Genomic DNA, 15813 nt, shown 5'->3' with positions numbered 1-15813 from the left:
AAGCTAAATTACATCAGGCTGCAGGTAACAGATATCTCAGTGTTGCTACATTTGCTTTAAGCAGCAGTGCATCTGGAGCCATGTAACAAGAGATCATTCTTAAACAAAATTGGAGACAATAGAGCCTTTTTAGGCAAATTAAACTGGTATTTTTTCTATAAATGTTTCAGATATTTAGACTTTGGTCTTTTATCTATTCACAAAGCCAGTATAGCAAGAGAAACAAAATAAAAGGCTTTAAGCCTGGATCCCATCACTCAGGACATGAAGATAATAATGTTTATTTCTCTGAAATAAAATTTTTATTTCCCTGAGTTAAAAGGAAAATAATGGTATTTTAATTTGAAATGTATCCAAAGACAATGAACTTATTTTAAGATTCATTATTTAAGTCAATAAACATTACCCTGTGGCAGGCACTGCGCCACCCAGTGGGCCACAAATATGTTAAAGTGCCATGTCCACCTTCATTCAAGACCACAGCAGACAGCGAATATTTATCATGGGTGCCACCCAGGCCTATGGCCCAGGGCAAAGGGGGCACAGGGGAAGGTAATTTGATTCCTTCTGTGAAGAGGCTTTCTGCGGAAGATGACCTGGTAACCGGCCCTTGAAGGATGGTGACAGTATCATCAAGTATAGAAGAGAGAAGAAAAGCAGTCAATACTGAAAACAGGTTAACTAAGGTCATGTGAAGAACAGTTTTTAAAATCACCTCATTTTTCTTGACTGGAGAGGAAGGCAAAAGATGGGAAAGTGTATATTTCCTTTTATTTTATAGACATGGCTGACTTGTCCTTTAATAGAAAGAGAGTGGTTCATTTGTTTAGTTATATACACTTCACAATAGACAATGGATCTAACATTAACTTTGTTATAAAATTCATATTCTTTGATTAAAAACCTCCAGGCAAAAATATTAATGGAAGAAGTCATAATATACTTACGCAGAAAGAAAAAAATTTACTGGTTATATAATAAAAAAATGTGTTTATATATACATGGCAATTCATATTCCACCTGCATGGTGGCAGAAAATTGTGTTTAGATTTACTCTTGAAATTTAATTTCAGATTAATTTTCATATGGGCAACTGATTTGTTTTCCTTTTTAAATGTCAGTGCTGTTGTTACATAAGACAATAAATGTTAGTTGACAATGTAAGTAATTGTAATACAAAATAGCATCTGCTACAAGGCATTCAAAGCCACCTGCAACAAATATTCTATATCTAAATTGTAAATACGTACCTTTTATTATGCAAGCCTTCCCTTATATAATATAGAAACCAACGGCCTTTTAATTTGATGTCTTGAAATGGACAAAATGAAAGACACATGTGAACTTAGCAGCTATTAACAAATTCACAGAACACTTCAGACACGTACATGTGATTAAAAAATGTTTACCTTTTGGAGAAAATATAGAAGAAATGTTACTGCCCAAGTCATGCTCTCTTTTTCACTGTGCCTATTGCACGTGGATAGTCTAACGTCAGACATTCCTGTGAGTCAGGCCAAACTGTGCAAGGGCAAACACCACCACATTCCTAGTTAGTGTTCCATGCTTTAATTCCACAGAGAGATCCTATTTCATGTGTTTTTCATTTTAAATTCTGCCTTCTTGAATGCTATTTCCTTTCTTTTGGTTTTCACCAAGGTCAAAGGAACCTCCAGCAAATAAAAAATGCAAATGTCCAGCGGTGTACTGGAAACCTGCCTATCCAGTGTCCAAACAACCCTAGGCTTAAAGTTATTTAGCTCACTCAGGACACTACCAACGTCAAAATTCTAATGGTCAAGAGCAAGCACATATTTATTAAAGACATTAACTGTGATGACTTTAGCCAGTGTCTCCTTTTTCATGCTGTCTCCTGGGGGGTATCTACAGGGGTGATCACCACAGGCATGATCAATCACTAAACAACATCCAGGTAAAAGGGTCTCTAATTATTCCCCCTACACACCCTATCATTCCCTGACTGTAGAGGATCTCAACATACTAATACTCAGTAAGAGTGTCAAAATAGAACCTCCAAGATTCTCATGCTAAGAGAATGCCAGATAAAACCTATACGGAACTGTAGTGTGAGCACAAACCCAAAAAGCAATTCCATCCTTCTACATATGGTGCCCTCATAAGTAATCTTTTCCTCTTCTCATTTCTTATAAAGCCTTGTAGCATTTGATGATCAGAGACTGAATATCAGAAGTGAATGAATATTGCTTTGCAGAAGCCTTCAGCAAAGTTGGTCAAAATATGCCTTGGGAAAACAAAGCAACTGGTTACCAATTACCAGATGAATGAAGTATTAGGATTCAATTTTCAAAAGAGCTACTCAATTATGCACACTCTTCACTGCCTCGTTATGCACACATATATGTTGAACAATTAGAATTTTATCAGTAAATTAAAGCTGGACTTACTTTGGTAATTACAACACATTAAAGAGCCTCTCTCACCATGAATTTTATAAGTAGGTTTCAAACATATTCAGAAAAGTGATTCTTGCAATCTTAAAAGCAAACAATTTATGAAATTTCATTGTAGCAACCTTCAATTTATATAATGATTCTTCATTTTGGTGTTTTCTTATGTTAAATCTCAGCCAAACGCTCATGTGACTAAATTACTTGCTGTATAGCATTTTCCCACATAAAATGTGGAGAAACAGCCTCCTGGAAGTCATTAAAAATGCATTTCTAAGTATATGTTTTTATATAGATGTTCCAGAAAACAATTCAATGTGAAAAATATTGGACTCATTTGACTTGTTAAAATAAATTGTGTGCTAATAACATGAAGGTTTAAAAAAATCCATATTCCACTTCTGTTATCTCTTAATGTTTCTCGATTTTCTAAAATTAATGTATTCATTCAAGAAATATTTTTGAGCACTTATGTTACTGGCACTGTGCAAAGCACAGAAGACATTAACGTGAGTAAGAGATTACAGTCCCTGTGGGGGGGTGCGGGGCAGGATACAATGACAATGATTTAAGATGTGTTTAGTCAATATATCACTGGGACATGGTGATTGTTTGAATAGAGACAGGGAGAACGAGAAGTTAAAGAAGACTTCCAAGTTTTTGGAGTTGATGAGAAGACATCTGGTGGTGTAATTCTCAAAGCTAGGAAAACGACACAAAGAACAGATACAGAGGAGAGGAACTAAGATGAAAAGTTGAAGAGTTTGAGGTGCCAGCAAGATATCCAGACATCCACATCTAACAGCAATTGATATCAGGAGAGTCACCAGGCTAGAGAAACACTTCAGTAAATGAAAGAGACTGCATAGGATGTGTACATTGAGTGGAAAGAGGGGGTAGAAGGGGTGGGGCCAAACTCTGAGGAACACTAACATTTAAGGGAAAGATGGAGTCAGAGGAATCTGAAAAAGAAACTGAGAACAAGTGCCAGAAAGAGAGAGTAAGAAGAAATTCCAGCTGTGTATGGTGTCAGGATCTCCTGGGTACAGCATGCACTGAGAAAGAATAATTAAAAGCCAAGGAAGTCAAGGGCTGAGAAGTATCCACTGGGTTTACCATTAAGGAACTAAGTCTGACTTTAGGAGGACAGTTTCAGAGGGCTGGGAAGTGAAAGGGAAATAAAGGAGACAGTGACTACAGATGCTTCTTCCAACATGAACAATAAGAGACGGCAGAGAATGGAGGGGGTCTGGAGTTTTCATTTTAAAGCCCTAGAGGAAGGATTTTAGTTGTATAAGAAGGGTGAGACTGCGACTATTTTGCCACCATTGAAAGGGAGCCTGTGGAAGAGAGGAGATTAGAAATAAGAGCATGACAGAGTACATTATCAATGACCTCACACTTAAAAAGTAAGAAATACTTCCAGCAATAATGTAAATGGGATTTGGTTATAGATAGTTTTTCTCAAATCTAGTATTACAATATCTCTGCATAACAATCACTTCCTGATAAATTATTTACTTACATATAGAAGTATTATATATATATGTACATATATATAAAACTTATATATATAAACTACTTCCTTCCACAAAGGTCTTGAGGTAGCTAACAAGAAAACAATAACAAAATCAAAATATAATAATAACAAAAATCAAAACTATATTACAAAATTGCAAAGTAAATATGGAAACTGGGGCTAAGAAGAATAAGGGTAGAAAAGTAATAAAACCAAGCATAATAAATACATAAAAAGCCTTGTATATTTGCTAGTACTGAGTTAAAATCTGGCTGTGAGCCACCTAGCAACCAAAGCAAAGAGAGAAATGCTAAATGGTACAAGGCTTTGTGTCCATAAAATGAAGACAAATGAATGGTCTAGGGGAGACATAGCTGCTTAAATCCAGACCAGAGAGAATTTTTTTCATTGTCCTTACAAAGATGACACAGTGAGGAAAAAAAATGCCTTCCTTAAAATATGTCAACAACTGATAAAGCAACAAATTTCAAACACCTGTTTCTAAAAAATGTGCCCCAATACGTCCTAAAAGGAAATGATACCAGATGGCAATTAACTTGAGTTCCAAGAATGCAGAACTCTAACATCTGGTTTGATAGAGGGCCTAATTTAGAATATCTTAGAGGAATGGAAAAGCTGCATGCCCTGGGAGTATTCCTTCATCAATATTATTAAATAGCATTTTTCTCAACTAGCATGATAATAAGGTTTATACTGCAGAGAATTAGAGGTTGGACTTTATGGCATGAACTTTGGTAGCCAATCAGTGTTGAGAGGTAGCAAAAAATGTCCCAACTGGTGGGCACAGCAGAGAGATAAAAAAATCCAGGAGTTGATACTAGTTGAATGTCTTTCTTTCTCTTCCTTGCCTACTTGCTGTGGCTAGGACTTCTAGTACCATGTTGAGTAGAAGTGGGGAGAGGCATGCTTACCTTGTTCCTAATCTTTCCGTTTTTCACCATTGAGTATGATGTTAGCTGTGGACTTTTCACACATAGCTTTTATTATGTTGAGAGGAATTTCTTCTATACCTAGTTTGTTGAGTTTCTGTCATAAAAGGATGTTGAATTCTGTCAAATGCTTTTCATCATTTATTGAGATGATTGGGTGATTTTCATCCCTTATTCTATCAATTTGATGTACCACATTTATTGATTTGCATATGTTGAACCATCTTTGGATCCCAAATATAAATCCCACTGGATCATGGTGTGTGAGTCTTTCGATGAGCTGTTGAATTCAGGTTGCTAGTATTTGATTAAGGAGTTTTAAAATCTATGTTTATCAATGATATTGGTTTGTAGTTTTCTCTTCTTTTTGTTTCTTCGTATAGCTTTGTAAAATGAGTTTAAAAGTGTTCCCTCTTCTTCAAATTTTTGGAAGATTTGAAAGAAATTTTATTAATTCTTCTTTAAATGTTTGGTATAATTGACTAGTGAATTCATTTGGCCTATTTTGTGTTGAGAAGTTTTTAAATAGTTATTCAATCCCCTTCTTTATTAGCCTGTTCAGAGTTTCTATTATTTCATGATTCGGTTTTGGTATGTTGTATATTTCTAAGAATTTATTCATTTACTCTATGTTATCCAATTTATTGGTGTATAATTTTTTCAAACTGGACTCTTATGATCTTTCTTATTTCTGTGGCATCAGTTGTAATGTCTCTTCTTTCATTTATAATTTTATTTGAGTCTTCTCTTTTTAACTTATTAGTCTAGCTAAGAATCTGCAATTTTCTTTGTCCTTTAAAAAACCCAATTCTAACTTTCATTTGATTGATTTTAAACACTCTAATTTTCTAGCTGTATGAAAATTGTTATATTAGTTATAGTACATATAAATGATTGAATTAAATGATTGGAGAATTAAGAATCATGGTTTTGTGTTTTTACAAAACATACGCTCTAGGCGTGGCACAGTGGCTCATGTCTGTAATCCCAGCACTTTGGGAGGCCAAGACAGGCAGATCATGACGTCAGGAGATCGAGACCATCCTGGCTAACATGGTGAAACCCCATCTCTACTAAAACTACAAAAAAATTGCCGGCTGTGGTGGCAGGCACCTGTAGTCCCAGCTACTCGGGAGCTGAGGCAGGAGAATGGCATGAACCCAGGAGGCGGAGCTTGCAGTGAGCCGAGATTGCACCACTGTACTCTAGCCTGGGTGACAGAGCAAGACTCCATCTCAAAAACAAAAAAAGAAGAAATAAAAAAAGAACTGGAGTCTCCCTATGTTGCTCAGGCAGGTCTTGAACTCCTGGACTCAAGCAATCCACCTACCTTGGCATCCCAAAGTACTGGGATTACAGGCGTGAGCCACCGTACCCAGCTTCATTGATTTTTTTTTCTGCTGTCATTCTATTCTGAATTTCATTATTTTCTGCTCTAATGTGTATTATTTTCTTCCTTCTGCTTACTTTGGACTTAGTTTGTTCTTTTATTTATATTAATGGGAGAAAACGCAATGACTTTTGCACCAGTCTAATAGTTGCTTCAGGTATAAAGTTAGGTTGTTTATTTGACATCTTTCTTTTATGTTAATGTAGATATCAATTACTATAAACATCCCTCTTAGAACCTGTCTTGATGTTTACTAGCTATTCAATGAGATTTTCCCAATACTATACATATTAGTGCATCATTTAAACCAGATTTATAAGTCGGCATTTTTTGTTGTTGTTGTTGTTGGCAATTTTGCATTGGGAACATTGCTGTTGCATACAGAAGTCTAAGGTTATGATTTTCCTGGAACACTTTAGAAATAATATTCTAGATTTGTGGATGGAGTTGATTTATATGGCATTCTACTACTTACACACTACATTACCTGACATTTTTACATTTTTAGAGTAAGATAATTGTGTTAGGCTGTTCTTGCATTGCTATAAAGAAACACCTAGTGCTGAGTAATTTATAAAGAATAGAGGTTTAGTTGGCTCACAGTTCTGCAGGCTGTACAAACATGACGCTGGCATCTGCTTGGCTTCTGGGAAGGCCTCAGGGAGCTTTTATTCATAGTGGAAGAGGAAGCATGAGCAGGCACATCACATGGCGAGAGTGGGAGCAATGGCAGGGGGCAGATGCCATACACTTTTAAACAGTCAGATCTCATGAGAACACACTCAACTATCACTGGAACAGTACCTAGAGGATGGCACTAAATCATTCATGAGAAATCCAACCCCATGAACCAATCACCTCCCACCAGGCCCCATCTCCAACAATGGGGATTATAATTCAACATGAGATTTAGAGGGGACAATATCCAAACTATATCAATCATGATTGATAATTATAATAAAAACTTACAGCAAGATTGTCAAATTATTCCTCTAAAGTAGTTTAAAAGGTTTGTCCTTGAGGCTTTGCTTGTACATTTTTTGAGTAAGTCTAAATAATTAGCATATTTGGTTTTTGAGAGTTTCAGAATCCATGTTTTGTGAAACACTAAATTATTTTATTGTTTAAGCCATTTTCAATCAGATATGTAGTCACTTGAAACTGAAATTATCCTAACTGATACAGTAGGCAGATTTAGCAAAGCCAGTATTTTCTTGGTTGATTTGGGATAGGTTTGTGTTTGAGAACATATTTGTTTATGTTTTATTACCAACTTGTACCTAAATATGCTTTAGTTTGCAAAACTGCGATGGGAAATAATTTATGTTTAATTACATTTTAACTAGTTATTCTCTTGCCATGAAAATCCATGAAACTGGCATTAATCCAAAATAGTTTTGATGTGAGTCCAGGAACACAGCAAGAGTTTTTGATGAAATTGTCTGAAATATAGGACTACTGTTTAATTCAGGGCTCAGCATTTAGACTACTGAATTCAATTTCTTGTGCACTAGTGTGGGAATTAAAACAAATGGTAGTTTAGGTTTTTCCTCGTTGACTGTAAGGCCACCATGACAAACATCTGCATAAAGAGTTAAAAGTTTAGTGAATTATTTTTGTCTTTTATCTAAAAAAATCAAACCTCTAAATATTAAAAGCATCAATATGTTCAATAATCTGTAATCAAACATTCAGATGATGGTTGATTTGTTCAGTATTCATCTAGATGTTTTGTGTCACCATGAGCAGGACTACTACCTACTGAATATCGTCTTACTGAGAAGCAAATTCTATGAGCATAAAATATTGGCATGTGCCCGTTATTATTTTTTCAACACAAGGAAAATATAACTCACTAAGAGCCATGAGAGGTTAAATGTTAGCATCATTTAAATGAATCTGTTTCAAAATATTTCCAGGTCAATGTTCCAGCAACCAAAAATTGCATATGTCTACTTATTTACAAATATGACATCAATGCATCATAAGCATAATAATTATAATAAAATCTTAAGCCCCATGATTTATGGGAATTAAAATAGAATCAAAAAAAGAAAAGAAAGATCACCTGATTACATACAATCTTTGTCTGGGTTCAGTTAGGGAAACAGAGCTATCACATGTGTTGAGAATAAAGTGGTATAAATAATATAGTAATTACAGATTTTGTGAATGTGAGAAGAGAAAGGCAACAGAAAGATAGAACAGATAGAACATCAGAGAAACAGTGACTGTGACATCAGCCGACAGCATTAGAGGAGGTGTTCAAACCACCGTCACTGAGAAAGTCAAGAAGCCACTACCTCTGAATGCCATGACCGAGGAAGAAGAGCTTATGGAGAGATCTGTGATGCTAGCATGCCTGGCAGTCACAGCTGCGAAGTGGGGCTCGTGGAGAGGTCTAAAGAGCTGCTACATCTGGCTACCACGTCCTTCCAAGAATAGTGGCTTCTGCTTTATTTCAAACTTCCAAATCTCTCAGTAGTTCTCATTGACAATCTTTATGCCAGAACCACCCATGGAAGAAACTTCAGAGAAATGTAGTTACCAGCCGTAGAAGAATTGGTGGCTGAGTCAAGTCAGCATCCACAAATATCCCTTTACTCATATTTGAATTTTATATAAAGGCAGTAATATTATGTTTTCACCTAATATATTGCAACTAACCTTTATTTAACTGAAGATACATTGACTTCCACAAAAGATGAAACATGAAGCCCCATATCATTTTATGCATCTTGGGGTGAGGTTTATTTCTTTTCTAGATGATTCAGCCTCTGCATTTGATATCATATAGCCAAATACTGAGATACAAGGCTAATTATTATTAACACATAATAGTTTATATTATTTGAGAATTGAGCAGAAAAAACGAATATACATAAATATATTCATAGCCAAACAGGGGAAAAATACATATACATGCCTTTTATTGTCCCTGTTCATGAAGCAACTCACATGGGTGTAGATGGTATTTATAATATCTTTTTTCCATTATTATTGTAAATGCTTTTGAAATTTAGCAAGTACCTCAGCCAGTCCTAGTTCTTTGTCTGATATGGTGACCACATCTTTATTCCTGAAGGGTTTGTGACATTAGCAATTCTGCCTATATTGCTGTACCACAAAACATGGGAAAACTGAGAGGTCCATCAAGAGAATCTTCCAGATTTCTACCATGTTCATCCCTGGTGCCACTGTGTCCAACTGACATAATTTTCCCTTGACAATCAGCATCAGTCTCCTCAGCCAAAGCATAACTATTTTTTGACATGCTGTTGCAGTGTCATGAGGAGCCCTGAGTAAGCAGGTGGCTCCTGATTACTCCTTCCTTTTCCCCATCTCAACTTCCTGGTCAATGGAACCACTGCTGTGTCTCCTGGTGGGAACATTCCTCCCTTATGACCTACGATCTCTCAACAAATGGAAATGAAAGAACAGGAACTGTGTTTTGACAGTCAGTTCTGGAGATAAATAGCAAGAGGCGTTTCACTATTTTTCCTCCATTTTTCCCTCCATTTTGTTCTCTGGTTATTGACACTTCACTCTAGTAATGCTTCCAATCTCAGTAGTGAGGGTCAGTTTGCATGAGTGAAGCCCTCATAGCCTAAGTGACCTAATGGCAACACTTTGGTCGCTTCAGCTTAGTTTCCCCACTACCTGTGCACTGCATTGACTCTGTGTCACCTCCTGAGCAACAAATGGCATGTTTTCTGTTGGCCCTCCTGCTCCACCATCCTTTATCTTACTTTTAGTCTTAAATGTTAAAATGAGAAACTAACTAAGTCAACAGCAACAAACAAAAAACATTGATTATTATCCCCAAATTCCTTAAATTATTCTCCTGTAGTCTAGCTTAAACAAGGAAACAAATATTGTCTTCAGAGGAAATCTTTCTAAAATAATAGCAGCAATGCATCACTTTATCTACGACCATTATCTGTACATACTTAATTACCAAGAACCAGCTAAGTGAAAATTCATATAAATGCGTTTTATGAAGTGATTATGAAGAAAATAGAGTAAAGGTCAAAGGATTACTTAGTGCAGAGAAGAGAAAGCTATAAGTTGACAATAGTCTTCCAATATCTTTCCCATTCTCATCCAGAGTTATGAATGGGAAAAATTTAGGTTAGCTTAGGTAAAAACCTGCTAAGTAAAAACATCAAATAGGCTGGAATGGATTATTAAAGAGAAACTTAATGAAACTAGTCTGCGATTCCCAAAGAGTGGTCTGTGTTTCAAGAGCAATGAACTAAGTGACCCAAAAAGTCCTTATGATTTCTGGCTTTTTCATATTGTATCTTATTCACAGAGGGGAAATGTGGTCCGAAATGCCTGGAAGTATAATATAAATGTATGGCAGAGCAAAGTGAAATCATTATCTTATGCCCATTCTAGGGGTGGGAGGAGGGTGTGGGAAGGAAGAACTCTGGCATGCTTATGTTATGCAAAGCACTTTCTCCCATGCAGCCTTCTCTTAGGCCAGTAGCCCTATGAAATAGGTATCTTTAACTCCACATTGCAGGAATGTCTATTTAAGGTCACACAACCAGAAGAGAAAGAAGAGGGTGTATGGAATATGTATCAATCTCCTAGAATAAAATCTATTATTGTCTCTATAAATAAAAGCTCTCATGAATAAAGTTCATTCTATATACTTTAATCAATGTTAATATAATCTGACAAATAAACACCATTACAAGCATACATCTTAAATATGGACATTTGTGATTAATAGAAGTATCTCCAGCTTCTCAGGCGTCATGATGAGTTGCAAAATGACAACTGCCAGCAGGATGGTACAGGTACTTAAGTCACATACTCCATTAATAAGGTTCCCTGACAGAGAGACCATTCTAAGCCCAACGCATTAGAAGCTTTGAGATCAGCAGGACTATTATCTCACTCCTCTTCAATTTCACAGATTCTAAGAAAAGCAAATCACCAGCTTTGCTTATATATCTGGGTCTGCCAGACACTACCGAAATAATGAAAACACTACCTCAGAAGAAACTTGTGTCTCAAGAAGAAATCAACTGTATCCAATGTGGACTGCTGTTTGTCATAAGACAAAAAAGTCGTCTTTATAATAAGCAACTTCCAAATGACAAATCAGAAATTGTACATTAAACCATATTAATAAATATTCTGCACAAATTATAGAAAATTTATTTTTTTTTACATTAGAGCACTCTAAATCCTAATTTACGTATTTTTGTCAGCTTCTCCACAGGTTTACTTGTTTATATACTTCATACTTATTAAAGTATACGTTAAAAACAAAGAAAAGAACGTTCTCCAAAATTGATTGCTGCAGTTTAATTTTCTGAAATTTGTCAGTAACAGAGAGGCATTGAGATTTCGAGAAAGAGTTTCTGCTTTGGAGTTGTTAGGCCTCTTGAATCCTCTAATAGGTAAGAGCTGTATTACTTTTAGACAGTTACTTAACCTCTCTGAGCCATTGTTCCTGTCTGTAAAAACAGAGAAAATAATATACACTCTGAAGAGGTTTTTTGAGCAGAAATTTCCCAACACAGTGCATCTTTCCTTCCTTTCCCCCATCTGCATTTATTTGTCCATTCTATACCTAAATTGATCTGATCAGCTTTTATTAAGATAAAATGGAAGCCATCTTGCACTAGCATTACATTTCCAAGACAATTGCAAATTGTAGGACAAATGTAAATACAAATGATACAATCAGATCCTATGAACAACAGGGTTATATGGCCAATCAATCACAGGGTGTTCAACAAAATGTTCCTGAATTACTGAATGTTTTGAACTTATTGGGAGAATCTGAGAAACTAAGGTCATAATTCTATTAAAATGGCCTTTCCGATAGATATACAATGTGAGCTATATGTAACTTGCAATTGTTCAGTGGCCACAAACAAAAAAGTAAAAAGTAAACAGTAAAATTAATTTCAGTAATATTTTAACCTACTATATCCAAAATGTTATCATTTCAAAATGCAATCAACATAACAAATATTAATGAGATTTTTTTTCCGTACTAAGTCTTTGAAATCTGGTGTGTATTTAACATCTACAGCACATCTCAATGTTAGTCTCATTTCAAATACTCAGCAGCCACTTTTGGCTCATGGTTCCCATACTGAACCATGCAACACTAGATGACAGAGCTCTGGGCAGAGATAAACATACAAAACAGAAGCCACTGGAAGGAAGCCAACTTATTGCCCTGTAGGTAATGACAGGTTGCTAAGAGTCACTCCAGCCCAGATCTCACTCAAACCTTAGGTCTGTCCTGAGCTCCTGGGCCAGAGACCAAATGCCTTTTGGGCAGCCTCTGACCTCCTCATGAGCTTCTTTGTGAATTTTTAGAGGTTTCGGTCATTGACCTGTGAAGCAAACAACCAAAAAAAATTTAGTCTTGGGGCCAATGGGATATATTCCCAAACTCCCAAAGCTCTCCGTGGGGGAACAAAGGACTTAAGGAATATCTTCAGAGCTGCAAAAACATTTTATGGTCCAGCTGTGGGGCCTTACCGCCTGGAGTCTTCTGGGAACACCCAGGTCAGTAACATAGCCTGGCTTTTTAAAAAAGAGGCATTTGGGGCAATTTATTGTCTTTCATTTGTTTGCAAAAATCAATGAGGCCTCATTAAGGAAAGGAAGGGGTTGGTCTTTCCTCTGGTTCATTTTATCTTTGTTGCTGTTTGAACAGGTGCGAAGGCTAGAATTATCTGGCATATTTATAGGATTTTTGGACTGGAACGAACCATTACAAATTTGGTCATCAAACTTTTTAAAGCTAGCCCATTAGAAAAAAGAGACAAGCTTTAATTTTTGGACAATTAAAAAACGCACCTTTCACACTTTTTTTCTCACCTTTTAGAGGTTTTTAAAATATCTGACACCGGAAATTCCAACTGCTGATACCCCAAGTTAGCCCCTCACTTGGACCCTTCCTTGCTAAGGCTTCAAATTTCTTTGAACTCCAACTTGACTCCCTCCTTTTAGGAATCCCCACCAGCCCCCAGTTTTCAGTCTATACCATCACAACCTTCCTAAAGCACGCCTGTGATCACGTCATTTCTACTACTAATAAGAATTAATTTTAGGTGCTACGTTCCACGCATGTGCACTTTACTCTTTTAAATCCTCACAACTCTTTGAAGTAGTAACTCTTATTATACTCATTTTATTGTTAAGAAACTGAGGGTTAGGTAAGGCCCAGAAGTAAACAATTTATAAATCGCAAAACTGCGGTTTGAACCCCGGCAGACTGAGTCTCATTGCATGAACAAGAAGTTGACTCAGTGGCTATTTCACTATGCATATCAAAACATTATGTTTCTCACCTTATATATATATGCAGAAAGAAATTAAGAGCATTTAGAAACTTGTCTAGCATTTTAACTGAGTACATTTATGTCTGCTGAATTTAATAATAAAAATTTGAGGCTTGTAAAAAGAATTACTCAGTGCCATCCTATTCTCTTACAAATCCAGTCCAAACATTTTTATCAATTATCCCCACAGTTTTCACAAACTAATGCTCTTGTTTCACACCATTTCCACTGGCTAAAATGCTAAATCTTTGCCATTTAAACCATTTTTAAGGCCCATCTTAAAGATCTCCATTTCAGCCTGAAGTGATCTTTCTTTCCTCAGGGTCCTCAGAGAAACTCTTTGTGACATTCTGAATTCACAGTAAGACACTGTGCCCTGTGGCATAGGTTTTACAAACATACCTATCTTCATGTTTGGATGTGAAACCACTTGAGGGCCAGGGATGGAAGGGGTGGTGGGACATTAGGTAGTGAAAATAAGCTAGCCAGGACCCTGGAGCCCCAGGAGCACTAGCTGTCTGACTTCGGGCAGGGCAATTATCCTCTCTGGTCTTGTTTCCTCCTCTGTGTCCAAGAATGATGCTCATGATGCCTGAGAGGTGTACTTCGCAGGGAGTTAAAAAGATCCAAATGAGTAACAAATATTACAGTGCACAGTAATGCCCAAATGCAATACAATGTAAGAAATTCCTTGCGTTCACTGTTGTTTCCCCTAAGGTGCTTAGTGCCATGCCTCACATTACAGTGGATCTATTTCTTGAATTGATACATATATCCTTAAATTATAAAACAAACAACAAACATTTCTTTTTTTTTTTAATATCATAATACTTTATTTTATTTTATTTTATTTATTATTATTATACTTTAAGTTGTAGGGTACATGTGCATAACGTGCAGGTTTGTTACATATGTATACTTGTGCCATGTTGGTGTGCTGCACCCATCAACTCGTCATTTACATCAGGTATAACTCCCAATGCAATCCCTTCCCCCTCCCCCCTCCCCATGATAGGCCCCGGTGTGTGATGTTCCCCTTCCTGAGTCCAAGTGATCTCATTGTTCAGTTCCCACCTATGAGTGAGAACATGTGGTGTTTGGTTTTCTGTTCTTGTGATAGTTTGCTGAGAATGATGGTTTCCAGCTGCATCCATGTCCCTACAAAGGACACAAACTCATCCTTTTTTATGGCTGCATAGTATTCCATGGTGTATATGTGCCAAGTTTTCTTAATCCAATCTGTCACTGATGGACATTTGGGTTGATTCCAAGTCTTTGCTATTGTGAATAGTGTTGCAATAAACATATGTGTGCATGTGTCTTTATAGCAGCATAATTTATAATCCTTTGGGTATATAACCAGTAATGGGATGGCTGGGTCACATGGTACATCTAGTTCTAGATCCTTGAGGAATGGCCATACTGTTTTCCATAATGGTTGAACTAGTTTACAATCCCACCAACAGTGTAAAAGTGTTCCTATTTCTCCACATCCTCTCCAGCACCTGTTGTTTCCTGACTTTTTAATGATCGCCATTCTAACTGGTGTGACATGGTATCTCATTGTGGTTTTGATTTGCATTTCTCTGATGGCCAGTGATGATGAGCATTTCTTCATGTGTCTGTTGGCTGTATGAATGTCTTCTTTTGAGAAATGTCTGTTCATATCCTTTGCCCACTTTTTGATGGGGTTGTTTGTTTTTTTCTTGTAAATTTGTTTGAGTTCTTTGTAGGTTCTGGATATTAGCCCTTTGTCAGATGAGTAGATTGCAAAAATTTTCTCCCATTCTGTAGGTTTCCTGTTCACTCTGATGGCAGTTTCTTTTGCTGTGCAGAAGCTCTTTAGTTTAATGAGATCACATTTGTCAATTTTGGCTTTTGCTGCTGTTGCTTTTGGTGTTTTAGACATGAAGTCTTTGCCCATGCCTATGTCCTGAATGGTACTACCTAGGTTTTCCTCTAGGATTTTTATGGTATTAGGTCTAACATTTAAGTCTCTAATCCATCTTGAATTAATTTTCGTATAAGGAGTAAGGAAAGGATCCAGTTTCAGCTTTCTACTTATGGCTAGCCAATTTTCCCAGCACCATTTATTAAATAGGGAATGCTTTCCCCATTTCTTGTTTCTCTCAGGTTTGTCAAAGATCAGATGGCTGTAGATATGTGGTATTATTTCTGAGGACTCTGTTCTGTTCCATTGGTC

General features: G+C 36.5%; 2 protein-coding genes across 3 annotated transcripts in view; both read left to right on the top strand.

The window, feature by feature from the left end:
• Positions 1-15813, top strand: part of YAF2 (YY1 associated factor 2) — a 1232548-nt gene that overhangs the window by 311635 nt on the left and 905100 nt on the right. The window lies entirely within an intron of this gene.
• Positions 1-15813, top strand: part of LOC126931320 (60S ribosomal protein L12-like) — a 706093-nt gene that overhangs the window by 150808 nt on the left and 539472 nt on the right. The gene's annotated exons all lie outside the window — the stretch shown is intronic.

This window comes from Macaca thibetana, chromosome 11 (assembly GCF_024542745.1).
Source record: "Macaca thibetana thibetana isolate TM-01 chromosome 11, ASM2454274v1, whole genome shotgun sequence".
Classification (NCBI taxonomy): domain Eukaryota; kingdom Metazoa; phylum Chordata; class Mammalia; order Primates; family Cercopithecidae; genus Macaca; species Macaca thibetana.
The sequence above is the reverse complement of the archived record's forward strand: the minus strand, read 5'-3'. Positions and strand labels throughout refer to the sequence as shown.